Source organism: Oryzias latipes, chromosome 1, assembly GCF_053564925.1.
Source record: "Oryzias latipes strain Hd-rR chromosome 1, Olatipes_Hd-rR_3.1".
NCBI classification, from domain to species: Eukaryota; Metazoa; Chordata; class Actinopteri; order Beloniformes; family Adrianichthyidae; genus Oryzias; species Oryzias latipes.
Window position 1 is genome coordinate 24,675,277 of NC_136237.1, and position 24,911 is coordinate 24,700,187.

A 24,911-nucleotide genomic window follows, 5' to 3' on the forward strand; every position below is an offset into this window, starting at 1 on the left:
TAGACAAACCCTCCATCTTTGTCAGATAGATCCGACCCAGCAGCGATATGTCTCTTTGGAGCCACATGTTCAACCTCGTCTTACATTCATCAAGTTTTAAACCCACATTCCTTGATTGGCTTATTTTTTGGTCTTTGTTGATATAGATGCCCAAGTATTTAACTTCTGATTTAATGGGGATATGATTGATTTCTTTTAAAGGTGTGTCGTGAATAGCCAAAAGTTCACATTTCTTTAAATTTAAGTTTAACCCTGATGCTTTGGAAAAGTATTTTACTTTTTCAATAGCTGCTTTAATTTGATGCTCATCTTTTAAAAACAGTGTTGTGTCGTCTGCTAGCTGGGTAATAATGATCTCTGTGCCCAAGACATTTAACTTTTTGATTTCACTACAATTCTTAATATAAATGGCCAACATTTCAGTGGCTAATAAGAACAGATATGGAGAGATGGGACAACCTTGAGGGATCCCTACATCAACTTTGAAACTTGGGGTGGTGCCATTAGGAAGGATAACACAGCTGTTGATATTCTGATATAGACCATAGATCAGGTTTCTAAATTTAGTACCAAAACCAAACTTTTCCAGTGCTGTCATTATAAACGGATGCTCCACTGAATCAAAGGCCTTGTAAAAATCCAGAAAGAGATTAAAACCATTATCTTTTATAAGGTGTCGGTATTCAATGATGTCCATAACCAGTCTTATATTATTATGAATTGAACGGCCCTTCAGAAAACCAGATTGTGTTTCCGCAATAAGTTCTGAAAGTCCCGTCTGGAGACGAGAAGCGAAAATGTACGTTAATAATTTGTAGTCTGAATTTCTTAAGGTGATAGGTCTTCTGTTGTCTATAAATCTAGGATCCTTGTCAGGTTTTGGGATAGAAACTATAATCCCATGTTTCATTGTGGTTGGAAGTGTGCAAGTTTCAAAGATTTCCAAAAAGACTTGATACAGCAAATTTCTGATATCTTCCCAAAAGTGTCTATAAAAGTCGCCTGTGAGCCCATCTGAACCAGGAGATTTATTGAGAGAGAGTCGACTAATGACAGCATCAAGCTCAGATATTAAAAGTTGTTTATCGCATGTTTGTTTAAAATTGTCGTCTATTTTGGGGATGTGTTGCGTAAACTTTTTTATAAAGTTGTCACAGTCTGTCCTTGAAAATTTAGAGCTGTAAAGGTGGCTATAAAATCTGTAAATTTCTGAGGATATAGCCTTTTCATCAGTAATTTCCATATCACTCACTAGAAGTGACTTTAGGCTGTTCCTTTTTTGCCTTCTCTTCTCCAGGCTGCAAAAATATGCTGAATTTTTTTCGCCCTCTTCTATCCATCTGGCTCTGGATCTGATGTATGCTCCTCGGGCTCTCTGAGTATAAAGCTCATCTAATTTAGATTGTAGGTTTAATATCTGTTGTCTTTCATCCTCAGACGGGTTAGGTTTACAACAAAGATCATTCAGCTGTTTTATTATGTCCAGCTCTTTTTTATCCAGATTTGATTTTAACTTTTTACTAAATGAAATTGAGAGTTTACGAATTCTGTATTTAAGGTATTCCCATTTTCTGACTGGGGAATCAAGTTCCTCAGATGTCTCTATTTCTGAAATAAGTGATTTAATTTCTTGGCAATAATCAATATTTTTAATAAGGCTGGAGTTGAATTTCCAGTACTTATTCAAGTACTTTATACTGTTTTTGGGTTTAATGTACAAGATTACGCTACAATGGTCTGTTAGCGGTGCTGCTGATATGTTACATTTAACTTCGTGACATTACAAGTGATTTGAAATTAACCAATGATCAATTCTTGATTTTAACTTATAATTGGAATTGAACCATGTGAACTGAATCATACCTGGATTAAGGTGTCTCCATGTGTCAGTTAAGCCTTGACCGTCGCAGAAATTGTTAAATGTTCCATTAGGGTTACTAGAATCAAAATTAGAGAGAAATCTGTCCATCCAGTCATCTTGCACTAGATTCAAGTCCCCTCCCACAATGATATTATTAGATGAATATGCTAATCTGAGTTGGTCCAACTGTAATGAAATTTGCTCCAATAAATTTTTATTCTCTTTGATGTTATTGTAGCCATATATGTTAACCAGGATGAATTTCAAATTATCAATATCTACTATAATGATCAGCCAGTGACCGTGTTCATCTGCTATATGGGACACAATCTTGCCTTGGAAGTTTTTGAGAAGTATAGCGACCCTTGCCGATCTGGTATTGCTATGGCTGAAAAAAACCTTGCTGAGACCAAAATGATTTATCTTCATTTGTAGAGTGCGTTTCTTGTAAAAAAACAAAATCAACATTCTTCCCTTTACAAAATAAAAAAAAGCTTTTTCTCTTTGTTAGATCTCTTAGACCTCTTGCATTTAAAGAAAGTAAAGAAGTACCTGTTTTAGGGTGCAACATGTAACAAAAGGGCAAACTTAACAGACCTAAATAAGGCTGAAAGTATTACTGAACAAAAACTTTTAAGCAACAAAACCTTGAATTTACAATAACCATCTTAACTAAATAACTCGTAAGACTAACTAAAGTCATGGAGTGACTCTCTGACCATTAATGAAAGCATAAGGACCTCGAAACATTGTCTTACAACCATTCCTTCTCGCCTGCTCAACTTTAGGCCACACCGCTTTCCTTGCCTCTCTGTCTTCTTTGATGAGGTCTTCTGCAAAGCGAATGTTGAGGTCTCGACAGACAGGATGGTGTTTAGTCATTCGCCACTGCTCGTCTCTGTATCTCCTTCCTGTAAACTGAATGATGATTTGACGAGGGCGGTTGACATCAGTTTGGCCCAGCCGGTGTACCGTGTCCAGAATGTTGTCCACTTTCTCTGTCCAGGGTGGTGCAATTTTTGTGATGAGATCTGCCACAATTCCTCGAGTGTCTTCCCCTTTCTCTTCTTTAACACCATTCAGTCTCAAGTTCCATCTTCTCTTGTATCTTTCCGATTCCAATGTTTTCTTTTCCATCTCTGATGCTCTCTGCTCCAACTCCACATTTTTCTCTTTCAGACGTTTCACTTCTTCTTCCAACTTTTTATTTCTGTCTTTACATTCTTTGATTTCAGCAAAGTTAAACTCCACGGCTTTGGCGATAGCGGATATAGTCAGAGTGTTTTGCTGCAGCTCCGACTTAAAGTCCGTCATCATGCTTTTGAGGCTTTCAATTGCAGCCAAGATTGCGGCGTTTGAGGCTTCTCCTGGTCTGAGAGAGCAGGTTTCATCTGGTTTTGGCTTTTTTTGTGGCGCTGCTGGTTTCAAAGGTGATGCCACGCGGATTTTGGCCCCTTTGCATTTGTTTCCATGTCCTCAGGCGTGCAGTAGTCATGTGGAAACAGCATTTTGGCTCTAGCAGCATTAGCTGTAGCTTTAGCATTGGGTTTATTAGCCATGCTCGTATTGTTGTTGGGCATGTTAGACAATATTCAGTTGGCTCAAAGCTTGCTTTATTTTATCTTGACATCCAGCGGAGAGTCGGTTTTATAAGTATTCCGTCTTAAAGTAACGTTTTCAAGGTTATGTTGCGCAGGACGCTAACCGGACGTTTGCTCCCATCGCCATCTTGCCGGGACTCCCATCTTTTGGACTTCTGTAAAACGTACCTGAACGCTGACGTTTTGTCGTTCTCATGACTTGATTGGCTGGATATCGATGTGTTCTTAGATCGACTAGTTGTGCTAGAGGCACAAAAGAAGCAGCATCTTCCCCGTCGAAATTTTTTACATTGAATTTTTGGGAGATCAAAATGTTAGGGTTAAAAAATATTTAGAATGAAAATTCAAGGGTTATAAAAATTCAGAATGAAAATTTAAAGGTTATAAAAATTCCGAATGAAAATTGAAAGGTAAAAAAAATTCCGAATCTGATGGCACAGAAAAAACTTTGGCACAGAAAAACTCTCCCAGGCAGCGAGAGAGACAACGGCTGCGAGAGAGCCAACAGTTACTATTATTACTAAAGAAAAAATACCACCCCGGTCCACGGTAAACGTGTCTTTCGTTGCACCTCAACCAACCCCCCCCCATATACACACAGGTCCGCGGTAAACGTGTCTTACATTGCAACTCAATTCCCCCCCCCCCCCCCCCCCCCCCGTCCTGTGTGTGTTTGGTCCTGTGTGTGTGTCTGTGGTCCTGTGTGTGTTTGGTCCTGTATGTGTCTTTGGTCCTGTGTGTGTCTTTAGTCTTGTATGTGTCTTTAGTCCTGTGTGTGCCTTTGGTCCTGTGTGTGTCTCTTTGGTCCTGTGGTTGTCTTTGGTCTTGTGTGTGTCTTTAGCGGGCGGAAGTGTCACTCATACGTTGCGGGATTGGTCAGAAATTCAGCGGGCGGGAGCGGGATGAAGAAAATATTCCCGCACAGGGTTCTACTGTGTGTGTCTCTGGTCCTGAGTGTGATGTCCTGTGTGTGTTTGGTCCTGTGTGTGTCTTAAACTTTTAAGAGGGATTTGATTATTTAGAAACCTGTTATTTTGTAAATCCTGTTTAGGTCTTATAAACTATTAAAAACTAAATTACAGAACTCATCACGGGGATTACTCCAAACATAAATGTGTGTGTGTTTCTGGTCTTGTTTGTGCGTCTTTGGTCCTGTGTGCAGTGGCGGTTCTACACTGACTTACTCCCTGGGCGAGTAACCCCCCCAGCCCCCCCCCCCCCCCCCCCCACGCACACATACAAAATTTGACAACATCCTGTTGTGTTCCCTATCTTCTATTTAGCCATTTTACACAAAAAATGCATGAATTTTCTAGACTCGTATTACAGGGGGGTCAAACTCAGTCACACAGGGGGCTAAGTTAAAAACACGCTTAAGGTTTTGGGCCGAAGAAGATAAACATTTACTGAACACACTAAAGCTAAACGTTTAAACCTTTTAAACTGAACTTTTTGAACATAAATATGAATAAAAACAGGAACACAAGTTAAACCTTAAATAACTTGTAATATTTTGCTATCCATAGAAATATATTCTGTCAAAATTATACAGATATGAACATGCTGCAGGACAAAAAACAAAGAAAGCCTGGAAATATTAATAAGAAATTACAAATCAAATAATTCCGTTTTTTTTTTTTTGCTCTTTTATCATTTTTTAGAGCATTTTTTTAGAGCTGGACTCCTGCTTCATTTTTAACAATAATTTCTTAATGTGTGACGCCCTGTGTGTGTCTTTGTGAAACATATCAGAGGGATAAGATCTAAAAAAAAAACTTCTTGTGATTAATATGTTTAGGTCTTATAAAACATTAAAGACTAAATCATAGAACTCATCAGTGGGATTACTCCAAAAATATTTGGCATTTCCCTAAATTTGTGCAACACCAACAGTAGAAATCCTCCAAAAAAACTCAATCCATAAAAAATGGTCTGCCCACACCACCCCTCCCCTTCCCTCTGACACACGCGGCTCCGTCTCTATGACGGGAGGCGCAGCTGCGGCCCAGAGTTGATTGTCAGATAGAAAAAGACTCCCAATCACCTGTTAGTGTGATTCAGCCAGCCACCGGCGAGTTGCGCCCCCCTCTCGAGTTTTTTGACTAATGTTCCAAAGACTACCGCAAAGAGGTGTGGCCGCAAGCGTCCTGCAGCAGAGGTTGTCACGTGCGTGTCGGGTCTGCCGTGTCATAGCAAGAAATTGTGGGAAATAATCCCCATTGCCTGCTTTTGTCGAAATTGGGTTGAGCACGGGTGTTTGTTCTGCCTTATTCCTTTTCATGTGCCTGTTTTACGTTGTTTCACTCTGAGTTATTTCATCTTTTTTTTTTTTTTTGCACCATAAGTGTGAAGAGCAAATAGGATGAAGACATTCTTAATAGTCTGATGTGTCAAAATAAAAGTGTTCAGTGTCGGCAGCTGAAGCAATTTCAAATTAAAAGCTTCAAGCTTCCTCTTTGAATATCGTAGCACAATATGAGTGACACGGCAAATGCCGCCCCCTATGAAGTGCCGCCCTGGGCGACCGCCCACATCAAAAACCGCCACTGCCTGTGTGTGTGTCTTTGGTCCTGTGTGTGTGTGTCTGTAGTCCTGTGTAAGTCTTTAGTCCTGTGTGTCTTTGGACATGAGTGTGTGTCTTTATTCTTGTGTGTGTCTTTTTTCCTGGGTGTGTCTCCGGTCCTGTGTTTGTGTGTGGTCCTGTGTGTGTTTCTGGTCTTGTGTGTGTGTTTCTGGTCTTGTGTGTGTGTCTTTGGTCCTGTGTGTGTGTCTCTGGTCCTGTGTGTGTGTCTTTAGTCCTGTGTGTGTGTCTTAAGTCATGTGTGTCTTTGGTCCTGTGTGTGTGTCTCTGGTCCTGTGTGTGTGTCTTTAGTCCTGTGTGTGTGTCTTAAGTCATGTGTGTCTTTGGTCCTGTGTGTGTGTCTCGGGTCCTGTGTGTGTGTCTCTGGTCCTGTGTGTGTGTGTTTGGTCCTGTGTGTGTGTCTTTAGTCCCCACTTATGCTAACTATCATAAATCCAGGATTTCGGGGAAAGGAGGTGGTTTGGCAGTGATATCAGTCTAGCTTACTTCTCAGCCCTAAAGTTAAAAATACTTATAATTCATTTGAAAGCATCATATTGTCTATAAATCACCCAAACAGGAAGACTCGAAAACCTGTTTTATTCATCATTATCTATCGCCCCCCCGGCCCATATTCAGAATTTTTAACTGAGTTTTCCGACTTCCTATCGATTATTGTCTTAGATTCTGATCAAACTATAATAATAGGGGATTTTAATATTCATGTTGATGACCCCAGTGACTGTCTGGGAAATGCTTTTGCAGCTTTATTAGATGATGTTGGTTTCACCCAAAGTGTGAATGAACCCACTCACTGTCATAAGCACACCCTGGACCTTGTTTTAACCCATGGTATAGAGATTGACCAGCTGAGTTTCCTTCCTCTTGACCCCATCATTTCTGATCACTTTCTGATTACCTTCCAGTCTACATCAGAACATGCTGCTGCCCCAGTGAGTAAGAAACAGCTTAGAAGAACCTTAACTGACCGTTCTGTGTCCAGCTCCCATAGCATCAGTCCTAGTATAAATGACCACTTTGTTAATGATGCCTTACAAGCCCTCAGGAGTACACTCGATGTTGTTGCCCCCTTCAAACCTAAATTCATCAGACAAAACCGAGTAGCACCGTGGTTTAAAGCTGAAACTCGTTCTCTTAAACAAGAAACCCGTAAGTTGGAAAGAGAATGGCGCCGCTCCGGTTCAGAGCAGTCTCTGAATATCTGGAAACTTAGCCTATTAAATTATAAAAAAGCTCTGCGTAGAGCTAGAAGCCAGTACTATTCAACCTTAATATCAGAGAATGGAATTAATCCTCATTAGAACCACATGTTCCTCTTTCTCTCAGCTCTGATGATTTTCTTACATTTTTCGATAGTAAAATCTCAAATATTAGACATAAGTTAAATCAAGTTATTCCTACCATCAGCCTAGTTGGTAGAAGTGGAGGCATCCATAGAAACCTCTGTAACATTAGACTGCTTCACTGCTGTGGATCAAGCGGAAATAACATCAATTATTACGTCCTCCAAATCCTCAACGTGTCTGTTAGACCCAATTCCCACTAGACTTTTTAAAGAAACTTTTCCCCTAATTAATGATTCCATATTAACAAGGATAAATACCTCTCTGGAAACGGGTTACGTGCCACAGTCTTTTAAATATGTAGTTGTTAAACCTCTTCTGAAAAAGCCCAGTTTGGATCCTAGCATCTTGGCCAACTATAGACCAATATCAAACCTCCCCTTTATTTCTGAAACCCTAGAAAGAGTTGTAGTTAAGCAGCTTTACTGTCACCTACAGGACAACAGCCACTTTGAAGACTTTCACTCGGGGTTTAGATCCCACCACAGTACGGAAACTGCACTAGTTAGAGTCTCTGATGACTTGTTATTGGTCTCAGAAAAGGGACTACTTTGTATTCTGGTCCTGTTAGACCTCAGCGCAGCCTTTGACACTATCGACCACGGTATTTTACTCCATAGACTAGAGCAGGACACAGGGATCAGAGGATCTGCTCTCCAGTGGTTTAAATCCTGTCTGTCCGATAGGTATCAGTTCGTTAATGTAAATGGCCATTCCTCTCAGTGCACTCGAGTTAACTATGGAGTCCCACAGGGCTCAGTCTTAGGACCCATCCTGTTTATGCTTTATATGCTACCCCTAGGAAACATAATCAGGAAACACAGCATTAATTTTCATTGATATGCCGACGACACGCAGTTGTATTTATCCATGAAACCTGACCAGAATGACGATATAGAGAAACTGAATGCCTGCATCAGAGACATCAAGACCTGGATGACAATTAATTACCTCCTCTTGAACCCAGAAAAAACTGATGTCATTATACTAGGTCCTAAAAACCTCAGAGATGCTCTGTCTTCTCAGATAGTCTCCCTGGATGGCATAAGTATAGCCCCCAATTCCACATTTAGAAAACTTGGAGTTTTATTTGACCAGGATTTATCATTTAAGGCTCACATATCTCAGGCGTGTAGAACTGCCTTTTTTCACCTGCGGAATATTGCTAAGATCAGAAATATACTTTCTAAGTGATGCTGAAAAACTCATCCATGCGTTTGTTTCGTCTAGGCTGGATTACTGTAACTCCTTGTTAGCAGCGTGTCCTAAGAGTTCCTAAGAAGTCTCCAGCTTGTTCAGAACGCGGCTGCTAGATTGTTAGCAGGAACTAGCAGAAGAGATCACATCACTCCAGTGTTAGTTTCGCTCCATTGGCTCCTAGTTGATTCTAGAATCAAGTTCAAGATCCTCCTGTTAACCTATAAGGCCTTACATGGCATGGCCCCATCCTATATTAAGGACCTCATAGTCCCTTACCATCCAATAAGAACACTTCACTCGCAAAATGCAGGACTGCTTGTGGTTCCTAGAATTAGTAAAAGTACGGTTGGAGGTAGAGCGTTTAGCCACCAAGCCCCTGTCTTATGGAATAAGCTCCCAGCTCATGTAAGAGAGGCCGATTCAGCTTCTACATTCAAAGTTAGACCGAAAACATTCCTCTTTGGACAGGCTTATTATCAGACTAGTTAGTATTAAGATATTATTTAACTTAATGTTAATGTGTTTAAATTAAACTTAATAACAATAACTATTTGTTTTAAAAGGCTGCTAGAAGTTGAAGCTGGGGTAACTATGGTGCACTGGGGTTCTGTCCTCTTTTCTCATCTACTTCTACCCTTCCTCTCTTCTCTATTCTTGATCATCATTCATCATTTAGTTCTCCATGCCTCTGTTTAGTACAGTGCGATTCATGTATTGTCCCTCTTTTCCTCTCCCCAGGGGGAGTGGGAGTGCTTCCAGACTCCAGTTGGCTCATCCGTGCTCCTGTTCCTGACCGTCTACCTCGCCTTTGCTCCCGCTCCTACTCCTGGCTGTGGATCCTGTCTCCGGCTCGACTCGCGCCCCTGACTGTCCCCACAACCACGACTGGATGAAGCTCGTCTGCTGGACTTTATATATGTAGTTGTAGGGTTAGATAAGTTAATTCTTCTCTAAGAGTTCTGGTAAATCGCCTGTCCGTCCTGGGGGAGGATCCCTCCTTCATGTGGGCACCCCTGAGGTTTCTTCGTTTTTTCCGGAATCCGTTTTTTTAGGAGTTTTTCCTAACCGCGAAGGGGGATCTAAGGGTAGGGATGCCAGTATAGTTTAGTCAGTTTGTTAGTTCATTTTAGTATTTTCCATTGAACTCTTTGTATTCATGATCCTTTTGAGTTCATGTTTTACTTCGAAGCCCATCGAGACGACTGTTGTTGTGATTATGGGCCATACAAATAAAATGGAATTGAATTGAATTTAAAATTTGTTATTCTGGGGAATGGATATGGAGACAACTTCTTCTTTGCAGCACAAAACAAAATCACGTTTTCAGACTTTACTGTTAAGGAACTAAACCATCATTATAATCCTCCTCTTCTTCATTTATGTAGAGATTTCAATGTTTCTGATGTCTGGCGCCGTGATAATCCTGATGTTCAAGCGTTCCCCTGGTTTAAACCAGACGGATCTGCTAAATCTAGGTTGGATTTTTGGTTGACATATGAAAATCAACAGAATTTTACATCAATAGCTAATATTTCTGCTGCAACATTAACAGACCACTCGATCAAGCTCATTATTCCTAAAAACAAAGGTTACTGGAAGTTCAACTTTAGTATATTAGAGGATTATAAAGGAAATCTTCAGAAACAGAGACTTGCATTACTGCAAACCTCACTGGATAATATGAACATCTCTAAAGCCAAAGGTGCTTTTATTAGATCCAGAGCTAAATAGGTTGAAGAGGGAGTGAAAATTTCTGCTTACTTTGTAGACTGGAAAAAAGGTGACAAGAGAGGACTGCTGTTAACAGATTGCTAATTAATGGCAGAGAAAGTATAAATATGTAAGAAATGAAGAGAAAAATTTTCCAAATTTACAGTGGGCTGTACTCTTCTTCCTATTCATTTCAGGATGCTGATCGCTTTTTTAATCACATCAAGGATCTGACTCCAAAAGTGGATGAAAACTTTGAAAAATGATGTGAAGCAGAAATCACTATGGAAGAAGCAGAAAAAGCCATGAGAAGTTTAGGTGTAGATAAATCTCCAGGATCTGATGGGCTTATCATGAACTTTTACAGACATTTTTGGAAACACTTGTAAGAGCAGTTTTTGTTAGTCACAAGTTGAGTTGAACATCCTTCCAACTACCATGAATCACCCTGATTCCTAAACCTGGGAAAGACGCCAGACTAATATATTCCTCCTTAATAGTGATTATAAAATTCTAAGCAACATTTCTGCATCTAGATTAAAAACAGGACTGAATCAGATCATCTCAGACACACAATCAGGGTTTTTAACCCTTGTGCTATCCTAGGCACTTTACCATTGGGAGTTGGGTCATCTAGACCCACTAGACAGTGTGCTGAACCTTTTTTCTTCAATGATTTGTGATCTTCACTGGTGTCCATAGATTATATGAAATCTTTCCACCTTTATCCTCCTTTGTCATGTAGGGAGAACACATCAATGTAAGGGTGGGGTCATCTAAGATAGCACAAGGGTTAAAAGGACGATCAATTCACAATAATATCCGGTTAGTTCTTGATCTGATTGACTATAATCAATTAATTGAAGATGAAGACTTCATTTTATTTTTAGATTTCTTTAAAGCCTTTGACACGGTTGAACAAATTTATGTTTCAGACTTTTGAATTATTTGGATATGGACCTAATTTCCTCAATTTGTTAAAAAAATGCATAACGATAAAAACAGTGTAGTTATTTTACCAAATGGCATTTCTCCCAGATTTTTAATTAACAAAGGAATTAAACAAGGCTGTCCAATTTCACCAATACTTTTTATAACAGCAACAGAAATGTTATCAATACTAATAAAAAAGCTCTGGTTTCTGTAAACTCAATGTCCTGGGAGAACAGTTAGCCATCACTCAGCTGGCAGACGACACGCCCACATTCATGAAGGACAGTCATCAAATACTGGAGATCATTCAGACTGTGGATTTCTTCTCTGAAGCATCTGGTTAAAACTAAATCTCAGCAAATGTGAATTGTTACCAATTCACCATTCTGATCAGTCAGTTATTCATAACATAGCTGTTAGGACTGCTTTGAAATATCTTGGTGTTCATATTACCAAAGATAGCCAAACAATGGAGGAAATTAACTTGTGGAAAACTTTAGAGGAATTAAATGTCAATTTAAACATGTGGTCACAGCGAGATATTTCTATTCTGGGTGTTTCTCACTAAATTAGAATGTTTATCCAGATTCATTTATCCAGCATATTCACTCCCAATTCCTAAATCTGCAAGGAAAGCAATAAACCAGGTCAATTTTAACTTCATCTGGAAAAACAAAACTCATTATATTAAAAAAGGAACAATAATTCAAGATTACAGTGAAGGTGGACTTAAAGCCATAGTCTTTGAAAGTTTGGATGGTATGATTAAGATCAACTGACTTAGGTGTTTTCTGCAAAATGAAAGAAATATTTGGTTTCTTATTTGTTCCAAATTTTCTGTCATCTAGGGGGCACTGTGTTCCTTCTAAGATGTAATTTTGATTACAGAAAACTTCCTATTAAACTACTTATCATCAGCAAGTGTTACTGTACGGCAAACTCATATTCAAACATAACTTTAGTCCACATAACACTCCCATATGGACGTGTCGGTATAATTAATGTAGGAACAAATCAACATTTTTACAAAAATTAGATTGATAATGGTATTTGGTCATTATTACATATTATGAATGATAATGGAAACATAATCTCATTGGAAACTTTTTCCTGTTTGAATTGAATGATAGAAAACAATACAACAATGTGATCAAAGCAATTCCTCAGACTTTGATCCAAATGTCCTCCACTCTTGTTCTTGACGTTCAAGTTCAGCTTCCATCCCTGTTGTTTGATGGTTGACCGGTTAATTCAAAACTTCCAAACTCATTTATAACATCTTTGTTAGAGAACTGTTTCCAACATCTTCAAAAAATCATTTTATGGCAGAGCATTACACAAAATAGGAAATAAGCAAGTTAAGATCTCAGTTTATTAGATATCCAATTTATCCAAAATACAAAGAAATCCATTTTAAAATTACAGGTATGAATGCAGTCTATCCATGCAAGGAACTACCATATATACCTTTTGGTTTTCCATAAAAGTATTTTTGTGGCATAAATATAGAAACACTTGATCATCTGTTTTTTGAATGTATATATATGTTTACAGTTTTTGGAGGATTTTTTTGTGTTGCTCCTTAAAGTTTCCCTTTCCTATTTCTATTCATTTACAAAAACAAATCATATTATTTGGAGTAGTTTCTGGTGATAATCTATTTGACGTTCAATACTTTATTAATATCTGGGAAATGTTTCATTCATAAAAGCAGATTTTCAAAAACCAAACCATTATTCAATATATTTCATATAGAGAACAGTTTATATTTTAAATCTCTGAAATTAGTAAAAATCAAAAATGCAATAAAATGGTCTATTTTCATTGAAGATCACAAGTTGTATCACATTACTTAGTATTTTAAACTACAAATTTTTTTTTTATTATTTTTATTTTTTTTGTATTTTATTATTTTTTATTTTTCTTTCTGTTGTAGCTATGTATATGTATATGTTTGTTTGAAGTTCAATTAAAAAAAAAACATTCTAACGGCTGTTTTTTTTCTCCAGAAAACTAACGTCTACAATATCAATCCACATCTGGCAATAATAGGTGAGCTGCATTTGTCTGTTTCATCACAATTTTTTGTGTGTGGAAACTATAGTTAGATAGATTTTTAGATAGAAAATAGAAATAGTTAGAAAAAAACAGTTCATAAAATAGCAGTTCATATGAGGCATATTTGTTAAACAGCTGTACCGAACCGAACGTATGGAACCGAGCCCTATGAAACTCTAAATCATGCTAACAGCAGTTTTTTTTCTTTTCACAAACTAACAGACAACCAAGTAATCCGGTCAAGTCAAGGTGAGATACTGATCATTTATTCCAATTTTTTGTGTGTGGAACTTATAGTTAGATAGGTTGTTTGTTAAACAGATACGCTTTTATTGTCTTTGTCCATTGTAAAATAAAATTTAAGCTAACAGACCGCTTAGATGTAGCTACCTCAACTTTAAGCGCTGCGTTTTTCACGTATGTCTACCGACAGGAAAAATGCCGACAAACCCCCCACCTCCGCCCAGATTGCTATGGCACTCAGCCACAAATCGGGCCAGAGATGCCGCACGAATAAGGAGGGAAAACCAAGTGAGTTATAAGCTTTGCTCAAAAACATGACATTTCTCTTTACTAAAGTACATTTTAAGAATTATGCACTCGTTATGAAATACTCACACATACAATACACACAACACACACACATGAAATAGGACACACCTCATTTCTCCACAAAAGATTTTTTTTCAAAGAAGTACAATTTATATTTGCAAATATTTTAAAAGTGATTTCAAATGAAAACAGACAGCTTGCTATTTGGCCTTTTTAGAGTTTTAATCATTAAACAGTTTGTTTTCTATCTAGCACACTGACTTGTGTGGAAATGCTTTGTGAAGCCCCAAAAAAATTCTAGTCATTTTCTTATTTAAACAGTTTTATACATGCAGATTGTTTGCAGTTTTTCCTTGTGAAGTCATTTGTTGATTTTATTCTGTCATCAGGCTCTCCTTCGAAGGCTCCTGGCCTTAGCGACAACTGACAAGGAGAGACGCCGCCTGATACAAATATACGGCCCTCTTTAAGAAAAGAATTGTACTAAAAATCTTTGTTGTTGAAATAAAAAAAAATGTAAAGAAGAAAGTCTTTGTTGTTGTTTGTTTGTTGTTAAATTTTAAAAAAAATGTTTTGAAAAAACAAACCAACAAATCTTTGTTGTTGAAATTAAAAAAAAAATTTATTTGAAAAAACAAAACAAATCTTTGTTGTTGAAACCGGAAAAAAATGTAAAGAATAAAATCTTTGTTGTTGTTTGTTTGTTGTTGAATTTGAAAAAAAACATTTGAAAAACAAATCTTTGTTTGTCGTTAAAGTTGAAAAAAAAAAATTGGAAAAAAACAACCTCAGCAACGCTTTTTGTTCTCTTCTTTTTATTCCTTGTACACATGCAAAAGTATTGAAATTCTTTTATTATATTAGCTCATTTAAAGAAAGAAACCTTTTATTTAAGTCATACAAAATGGTGGATGTTCTCGTTCCAACTGGATACTGTAAGCCTGTAAAAGTTCACAACCAGCTTCAGCAGGTGGGGGTTCCACTGGACAAGTATTAAGGAAAATTTGTTTTAATTTTAAAGGATCACCAAATATGTGCACAAGTTCACAAAATAATCCTAACTGACCAGCCAAGGTGACAACATCATTAAAAACCTAGGTTAGTGGGACTTTCGGTGCTGCTGAATGGAATAGACGCGTGTGTCCAAACTTTGAGGTGCTTGGAGCTGACATCCTGGAATCAGACCGTGCACAGCGCTCACTAGCTGCTAAGCCGGGGCCCTCCGGTATGTATGCATGCACGCATGCACCGGTATGCACGCATGCACCGGTATGCACGCATGCACCGGTATGCACGCATGCACCGGTATGCACGCATGCACCGGTATGCACGCATGCACCGGTATGCACGCATGCACCGGTATGCACGCATGCACCGGTATGCACGCATGCACCGGTATGCACGCATGCACCGGTATGCACGCATGCACCGGTATGCACGCATGCACCGGTATGCACGCATGCACCGGTATGCACGCATGCACCGGTATGCATCCCCCACTTTCAGACCAGCGAGCTGGTGGTGTGGACGGCTTGCAGACTTGGGGGCAATCTCTCTGACAAGGGCTCTCCTATCCATATCTTCGAGGATTACTGCCCCGGAGGTTTTGTAGCAGCGCACCCAGTACCGAGACGTCATGAAAAAGCTTTACCAGCTTTAGCCTGCCCTGAGGTACCAGCTAAGCTATTTGTTGTGATTGTTCAAGAGTTGGAAATCTTTCTAAGGAGTACGTTAACTACTTTTAACTACTAAGTTTTTTTCCTTTTAGGTAAAGAGTAAAAATCAGTTGTTTGTGAAACTAGAATGTGAATTCTGCATTCTGAGTCTGTATCTGTGCTAGAACTAGGATTACATAAAGGTCACAAATGGCTATTTCATACAATTCAAAGACTTGGATGAGGCTGCAGAGGTGACAGTTATTGAAAAAGCAGAAATGAGAAATGAAACATACATTTTCTCCAATAATGAGACAACTAGTGTCTTATCTTTTGCACTTCCAACTCTAGATTATGAGAGATTCTTTTTGATTTTCAGACCAAACAAAGACGGCGCAAAGAAAACTGAGGCAGGGGTCAAGAAAAAAGGTGTGCAGGAGTTTAATCGTTTTGGCATTTCAGTTCAGAACCTAAGCGTCTGTCGTCTGAAGTCAGTAAATTTGGTTTTTCTAAGTAATTTGTCTGGTTTCTTTCCTGTACTCAGAGATGTCTACTGACATGAAGCTCCAGAGGCTCCACACGCAGATCAAAATGTCCCTGAAAATAGACAACCCGGTAATCTGTTGAATCTATATCACATGCTAAAACTCCTTTGATCTTTTCAAGCCAGAGTGTTACCCTGGAATGAAGGACAGCATCTTGTGCTGTTTCCTTACAGCTTAACCACATTTCCTTTTCTTTATGTTGACCTGAAATGCACTTTCATTGGTCTGATGTTGGTTCCTGCCTTTCCCCCTACCAGGATGTAAAGAAATGCTTGGATGCTTTAGATGAGATCAGCTCTCATCTCTCAGAAAGCTGAGCAAGTCAAAGAAAACGCTGCAGGTACAAAATATAGATTTACTGTTTCTTTTTGGAACATTCAAATACTTCTGTGAGTTTAGAAACATCAATCTGAATTTCAGTTTCTTCTTTGTTGTTGCTGTCTGATTATAACAGTAGGACAGGAACATTTAGAGAAAAATGTCAGTTTTTTAATTAACAAAACAATGCAGAAAACCAAAGTAAAAAAAAATTGTGACATTTCATCAAACAAATGGTTTTTTAGAAGTTTATTTGTGCCTAAAAAAACTTTGGATACAAATTTTTTTATAGAAAAAAGCATGTTCTTTAGTGACAAATCAAGAATGCGCAGTAAGTCACATCTAAACCAGCCAAAGACCAGAAACCTTAAAGCGCCTCATGCAGTTTCCTGTCCTCTTCCAGGGGGGATCAGAAGGTCTCTGTAGTTTGCCGGCAGAGGAGGTTAAAAGATTTCCAGCCACATCCTTGCTGGAATTCAGTTTTTCCAACACAGGTCCATAGTTTAGTCAAAGGTCTTTGTTTTTGGGTTCAAAGTATAGCTAATTGGTGTAAAACCCTTCAATTGAATGGAAGTCTGGAGTGCTGCATGTGTTATCACATGCTTTTCTTTCTGTGGTAGTTAGAATTGTGAAATGACATTTCATCTAGACTGAAGTGGTGATTGTTTCAGACTCTACTGACAAGATGACCAACGGTGAGATGAGTCCTGCAGAAAAGAAGGAAGAGATGGAGCAGGAGAAGTTCCTGGAAGACTCCTCAGCAGCAGAAAACCACAGGTGTTTGATGGAAAACTTCAGTGTTAAATAAATGGATCCTAAATGTTAAAGGACATTTGTTTTAGGCTTATCCTCTTTTTCCATTAGTGCCTACACTATATTACCAAAGTATTGGCTCAGCCATCCAAATGATCAGAATCAGTTTTCTAATCACTTTGTCCGGCCACAGGTGCATAAAATCAAACACTTTGGCATGCAGACTGTTTTTACAAACATCTGTGAAAGAATGGGCCGCTCTCAGGAGCTCTGTGTATTCCAGAGTGGAACTGTCATAGGACTCCACCTGTGCAACAAATCCCAGTGAGAAATTTTGGTGGAGGAGGAATTATGGTGTGGGCCTGTTTTTGCAGGACTACTTAGACTACTTTCCTTCCTCTTTATTGTTTTATGTCGGAACGGGACGTTTCATCTGGAGGAGGGGGCGTATGTGACACTCTTTACTTCCGCATTGGTGTTTGGATGACAGGTTATGACGTAAGGTGACAAGGCTGTGTGAATGAAAAGGAGAATAAAGGCTACACCCAAACACAATGAGTTATATCGCCAGAGGAGACCACGTGGCTCCTCATGGGAGGAGAGCACCGTCATCTTGGAGTTACTGCTGCAGTGCATGCATGGGAACATTGCTCCACCACCTTCAGCCAGGCTTCCCAAGTGGGCGTTTCTCCTCTAGCTCAGTGTTTTACATCCTTTTTTGAGCCAAGGCACACTTTATCCTTGACAAAAATCCCATGACACACCAGCATCCAAAAATTAAAAAAGGAGAAACTCTATGGTCTGTATTGATCTAATGTCCCTCCACAATCTCACTTGCATTTTTGTGATAATTGTGGCAGAAAAAATTGGGAGTTGCAGCTGTTTTTTTCTAAAAGATGTAATAAAAGTTAAGTTGGTTTTCAGTAATAATTTTCAACTAAATTATTTGAAATTTTACCCTCTTCCCCGTTCGAACGGTAAAAAACTGAGGGTTCGAACAGGGAAGTGAAACCTGAAGGAAGATCCGCCTTCCACGGTCAGAAAGGTCATTTCAGTCTATGTTCAACTGCTGTTAGGTGACGGAGGTGACAGTGCGTATGTCCACAGAATCAGCATGCCTAAGGCAGACATGAGGTTCCCCCCAGCCCCCCATCTCCTTACGCTCTTTGGATTTGTTGTCATCATCAATGAAGGGAAAAGAGAATTGGATAAGTCGAATGCTGCGTGTCGACATTGTTACACAAAGATAGCGAATGCCACATTCATTTTTTTTCAGGCCAGTGTTAAGCTTTTGATTTCTGGCAGCTAATAGGTTTTCTTATTTTATAAAGCAGATCACCTGAATAAGTCAGTTTTATTTATTTTTATATAAAACCAATAAATGCATTTTGCAAGTAATTTTTTACTGCCTTTTTTGTACTGAAAAAAAACAAAAATAGATAGAAAAAAACTTTATTAATCTCCCAAGGGAGAAATTCAGGCGTCCGACAGCAAAACACAGACAATAAATAACAATTAAATAATAGTTCATAAATAGCAGTTCATATCAGATTTGTTAAACAGCCGTACCGAACTGATTGCACCCAAATGTGTATACATACATACATACATACATACATACATACATACATACATACATACATACATACATACATACATACATACATACATACATACACACACACACACACACACACCCACACCCACACACACACACACACACACACACACACACACACACACACACACACACACACACACACTCTAAATTAACAGGCTATCATTCTAACGGCAGAAAGATGATAAATTTGTTATTCTGGGAAATGTATATAACTCTGCAGCACAAAACAAAATCACGTTTTCAGACTTTAGAAGCTCTGTTAGGGAACTTAACCAAAGATGTCATTTTTTATGTCTTTCCTTAAGCATGCATTTAAAGAAAAAACACACACACACCACTGACACACACATTTTTATATATATATTTAAACAAAACCCTTTTTGCATTTGCTCTTACTGAAAGAGCTTTAAGGTTTAAGTGTTCCCTGAAATTTTAAATTTTATCCATGCACAAATTCTATTAATAGACTTTTTTACCTTCTTTTTTTCCTCTCAGTACAAAGAGTGTGTCTTCCAGCCGGCTGGCTTCACACACTGCCTGAGGTGGACCAGAGATGGATGTCCAAAGCTCTTTTCAAATGGACAGCACAAGGACATCCTGAACTGGACTTCAGCAAGGTGGACAGACTGTGGTGGTATCCTCCACAATTCCCATTGCGCCTCACCAACGTCCTTCAGCCCGAAGACTATTTTGGCAGCCCCCTCTTTCTTTGGATGCCCCGAAAACTCTGGCAAGTCTAGCTGACATTTCCTCATTCAGATTGCCACAAAGGGCTTCTGACCTCATCTGGTGTGCATCAGAAGATCAGACAAGTTATTTCTGTGGACATGACTTATTTTGTGGCATCTGAATATTTACTTTGCAAAATATGCAAACGAAAGTTCATCAGCTGGAGCCATGCCATCGTCTCCCAGCTGGATGTGGGTCACAGGATGCAGTTTCCCTGCATCCTCACATCCAAGCTTGCCTGTGACCTGCGGGTGGTCACTTTGATGTGCCAGAGGGGTCTGGGAAACAGCAGCAGCCAGATTAGGAAGAAAGTGCAGGAGTGTCATTCAGAAGTGTGGCTGAGGAAGACTGTCCAGTACATGACGGACTGTAAACAAGTCAAAGGGGCTGTTGAAAAGGGTCTCATAAGACCAGTCACGTTTTCACCTCCCCCTCCAATGCCTATTGTTCCAAAGCACAGGTGGCTGATGCAGGTCTACGCCCAAGACGTTCTCCAGAGGCTGACTGAGGTCAAGGCCTCAGTGACATCAACTTATGGACGCATCTTGAAGCTGGACTCCACCAAGAAAGTTGCTCGGAAACTGTCTGGAAGGGGTTTTGGAACAGCGACCTGGGCAACAAATGTTGGCAATGAGCACGGCCAAATAATCACATCTGTGCTCACTGCTAGCGAAGGTTTTGGCCTGGGGCCAATGATTGAAGGACTAATAGGGAGACATGCAGTGGCTGGGGTACTTCCCCCTGAAGTGCTTTACGTCGACAGAGACTGCTGTGGAAACACGCTTCTTCGACGAATTTTCCAGAAGTGGAAAAACCTTCACATCCGCCTGGACATATGGCACTTAATGAGAAGGTTTTCGGTGGGCTGCACCACGGATTCACACCAGCTGTATGCATCTTTCATGAGGCGCCTCAGCCAGTGTCTCTTTACGTGTGATGAGGAAGATCTGACAGCCCTCAAGATCGCAAAACGATCCAAACTGTGTGCCAGGCTCACCAATCCCTCAGAAGCTGACGTGCTGAGGTCTATTAGTCGCAGTGAGTTAGCCCTGCACTGCAGGAGAACGACACGTGGCTCTCAGGAGACTCTGGCTCTCATCAAAAGCCTCATCCAAGCTTTTGACGGTGACAATGGTCGCGACACTCTGGGGGTTCCACTGATCAACTCGGAACGCATGGCTGGCATTTTAGCTTCCCAGGCAAAACATGTGGCCTACATCCAGGATCCCCCAGGCATCCAGCTGTACACCAGGACGGGAACAATCCTGAAAGGAGGACATCGTTTGCCCACATACAGCTATGCCAGAGGTTCAACATCCCTTGAATCTTTTCATCTTCACCTGAATAGGTTCATCCCTGGTAAGTAGTTCTTTTATCTTTCCTTGAAACACAAAAATCCTGAAGTATTGTAAATAATATAGAAAGCCATATGTATTTATGCATGGAAACATGTGTTTTGTTTTTCCATGGATATTGCAGGCACCCTGGCAAGTGATGTCTTCTTCCAGGCCTACCTGTTAGATGGGCTGGCCAGGTAGACCGCACTGTAGCCGCCACATCAGACAAGCAGCAGCAGCCATGCTCCTACGACCATCTCCTGCGGCATGCTGTTAACAGTTTGTGTGAGGAGGTCCTTGGCCAGGAAATTGTTCCCTATGCTGGGCCAAGGAAATACACAGGTATGCAGACTTTTTTTGAAAAGAACTTCAACACCTTTTTTCTTCTTCTAATGAATGTTTTGCCTTTTACAGGTGAACTTCTGGGGGTGGAGTACCTTTACCAGCAAACTGGTAAAGTTCTCCAAGATTACCGACAGGCTGTTGAAGAGTCGGAGACGACTGACATGGAGATTGAGGACAGCTTCAACGAACCCGAAGAGTTTGAAGACTTCACTGTGGCCACTTTGGAGCCAGTGAGGACCTTCACAGTCTCTTCAACGTCATCTTTGGCACCCACCAGCAGTCTGTCAGCTCCAGACCCTCAGCCTGGCCCCTGTTGCTCTCCTCCTCCTCCTGAGGGTCCTTCAACGAGTGCAACGCACTCAGTGCCTGGACCTACATCACCATCTCCCTCTTCATCACCTTCCGCCACCACCTCTGTTCCCCCTTGTGTCTTATCCCCCGCTGAACAGAGCAGTGAGTTTAATTCAACTTTTCTATTGAAAAAAGAAAAAGTAAAGTAGTATGTATGTTTTTTATTTATTTATTTTGTTTTGCAAATGGGAAAAAGGTCTAGGAGTGCTTCCATCATAAGGACTTATCATGTTACTGTTTATTAAGGGATTTGCTTTTTTCTTTTACAGCCTCCAAAACAGATCTGCCAGCAACCCCTCAACAGTTGGACTCTTCATGTGACGTAAGACTAAGTTCTTTTCAAAAGCATAAATGTCATTTTTCTTTTAATTCTATTCACTAATTCTTGTTCTTGTTTCCTAGGATTCTGTCGGCCCTGACAACGTGGAGGGTTATGGGGCCGTGCAGGAGCTGGCTGATTTCTTTGTTGGCCTCCGGCACAATAACCTAGTGGTGACTTCAGAGGAGTCAAACCGGATCATTTCCCTGTGGCAGTCATTGGGGGACTATGATTTAAAAAAAACTGTTTACTGAAGCAGGGTAGATTTAGAGCAACCAAAAAAATTGTAGCCCCCGGAGTCGAAAGCACAAAAAGGTGAGTAGACAAAAAACACACAAGAGCTGAGCCGCCAAAGGAAGTGACACAAAACAAAATGTTTGGCTTTAAAATAATACTTTAAATCATATATCCTTGTTTTTTTGTCCTTGCTTTTCCCCCTCTTTTTTCATTCAGGTGTTTTATCGGGGCTCACAGTCCTGCACAGTGGCCAGACTGCAACCGAGTGTCAGAGGCCATCTTTGTGAGACTCTGTGCCTTGTACCCAAACGCCGTCCGATGCGAAGGGAAGAAGGTTTCTCGGTTCACTATGGTGGTGCGGATGTACAGGACGATTAGAGAGTGCATCGTCTCAAATGCCAGAATTATGAGCGAGACCACCATCCAGCTTCCAGAAGTAAATGCTGCTACAGTCACACAATGGTAAGTAAATTAGAATGATTTTAATATATGACATTATCATTCTTTATGAATACATTTTCAACAACATCAAACAGAAAAAAATAAGAAGCTGTATCCTCTAGAATGCATAGAGGAAAATCAAAACAATCAAACCTTTTCGTTTTGTACATATTTACAGGTACAGCAGGCGGTGCCGGGCACAAGAAAAACTCATTTTAAACCAGGGCATCCCACAACCTGCTGCTTCCATGGCAACTACAGAAAAACTTCCAGATCCACTCCAGAAAGGAACACCTTTACAGATGGGGACCTCAGCTCAGCCGCACATTTTTGTGCTTCCGCCCAACACTGCTGGGGAGGCAAAACTTAAGGCGAAGCCACAGCTGCAGGCAAATGTACGGCTCAAACTAAAATTGTAAGTTTGACTACTCCTGCTGTTTGGGTGTGAACAGATGAGTCGCTGATGTTATAAACGTATGAGAGAACCATCACAAGTAATTATTACACAATTGAAAAAAATACAAAAACTAGGTTTTTCAAATCAATGAAATCCTATTATTTACTCGAAAAAACACAGTTTTGTCTCATTTTAAAAAAACAAATTTGCATGTGGACGTTTCAGTAATGATTAGAAATGTATATTTCTGATTTGAACACCTTTTTAATTGAGTTTATGTACAAATAGAAACATTTGTCTTTTTTTGCTTACAAAAGTTATGTTAGATCATTCAAATCAAATCAACCTTTATTTATATAGCACTCTTACCACAACACGTGTTACTAAAAGTGCTGTGCATAAAATACAATAAAATTTTAAAAAAAAGATGACAAGACAAACAGTGCCGACATGGATGTTGATCAAACTGAAAATAATACATATATATTTAAACTGCAACTTTTCTTTGGACAAATGGGGTTAAAAGTTTTTTTTTTTAAGGAATTAGTAGCAAGATTTTGAACTGTTAATTCGAAAAGCAAATATATAAAATATTAGATATTTAAAAACAATTCAGAAGAGCTTGAACTTCTAAAGATTATTTATTTGGCTGCTGTTTGAAGCCTGTTGGAGTTTTGTAAGCACGACAGGAAAAGCTTCTCTCTCCAAGATCCAAAAAGTCCTGCCTGCTATCAGTCTTCCTAATTTGTTCATTTTTCAGAGCCCAAGTTCACGCTGCGACTTTTGGTGGGACCAGTGCCATTTAAACGGCATCCTTCCCCTTTCTGCTGGCAACAATTCAGCGTGTTGTGGACAGAGGTGCCACTGGAAAATGTTACTGTAAAGATGAAAAAAATATGCTGTGTTTACTTTATACAAGATATTGGTGTGCTCATCTTTTAAGGATTTCTGTTAGCGTGTTTGCTCATTCATCAATATATTAGTGGCTGCTGACCGGCATCATCAAATTCAGGTCTTGACTGAACACACCTGATCCAGAGCAGTGTTGGTCGGATTACTCTGGAAAAGTATTCTGATTACTGATTACTTCTTGAAAAAGTAATCTAATTACTACTCTAGTTACTTTTTTCAAAAGTAATCTGATTACTGATTACAAAGTACTTTAATACAGAAGCGTTTCACAATAAAAACTATATTGTAAAGTGCAAAACTCGCAAAACAAACAAATTTAGCCTTTGGCTCTTTAACTTAAAACAATGTCGAGTTGTTTTCCAAATAAAAATACAGCATATTGTAAATAAATAAAATCAGCTCCCTTTATAATTTTAAGGTAATCTTATAAATTTAATTGTTTGTAGTTGTTTCATTTAAATCTCAAAACTTAAATGAGACCTATTGTGTGTTTTTTTCAACTCTTTAAACTAGAACATATGTAGATCAGCACAGCAGTTTACATTTTGTTCACTGTAACACCCCAAATTGATCTAAAACGGCTTAAAAACAAACGGCTCTGTTGACTTCCTGTTCAAAAGTGCAGAACTGTAAAGTTTTTCATTTTAAAATTTAACTGTAACAGACAGCAGTTTTTAAATTACTCCTTTATATTGTTGGAAAGTGGCTATGGGACAGTTTTGAACCATACCTGCTGCTTTACTATAAACTCAAGCTCCAGCTGAAGAACAAAACAAGATTACTCAAACATGCATGAATCAATTCAAATATAACTTTGAGTAAACTAATGATGAAGGAAGGCCATTATAACAAGGTAAAATCATTGAATCGTTGACCTCTTTAACCGACACTCTTTTTTTTTTGAACTGCTGAAGGTACTAACAAAACAAATCACAAAAAGTATAAAGGCTTGACATTTCTGTTCACTTTTTTTCAGATGATCAGGGCTAGTGAAACAGTGGTTGTATCTCATTAAAAGCAGCTTCTCAAATCGACTTTCAGACAGTCTATTCCGTCTTGGGGTCAGCACCAATCCACCTAAACTAAATAAACGCTCCACTGGTGCACTTGAA

The 24,911-nt window shown here is 39.3% G+C and overlaps 3 long non-coding RNA genes across 3 annotated transcripts; all 3 read left to right on the forward strand.

The window, feature by feature from the left end:
- The first annotated feature begins 13,236 nt into the window (after positions 1-13,236).
- Positions 13,237-14,367, forward strand: LOC144993158 (uncharacterized). The gene is made up of 4 exons (XR_013657048.1): positions 13,237-13,281; positions 13,510-13,536; positions 13,721-13,818; positions 14,229-14,367. It is a non-coding gene; the product is annotated as an uncharacterized LOC144993158 (long non-coding RNA).
- A 1,471-nt stretch (positions 14,368-15,838) lies between these two features.
- On the forward strand, positions 15,839-16,339 carry LOC144993169 (uncharacterized). Its single transcript, XR_013657049.1, has 3 exons — positions 15,839-15,923; positions 16,039-16,109; positions 16,297-16,339. It is a non-coding gene; the product is annotated as an uncharacterized LOC144993169 (long non-coding RNA).
- A 7-nt stretch (positions 16,340-16,346) lies between these two features.
- LOC144993180 (uncharacterized) lies at positions 16,347-17,187 on the forward strand. Its single transcript, XR_013657050.1, has 2 exons — positions 16,347-16,379; positions 17,029-17,187. It is a non-coding gene; the product is annotated as an uncharacterized LOC144993180 (long non-coding RNA).
- The last annotated feature ends 7,724 nt before the right edge of the window (positions 17,188-24,911 follow it).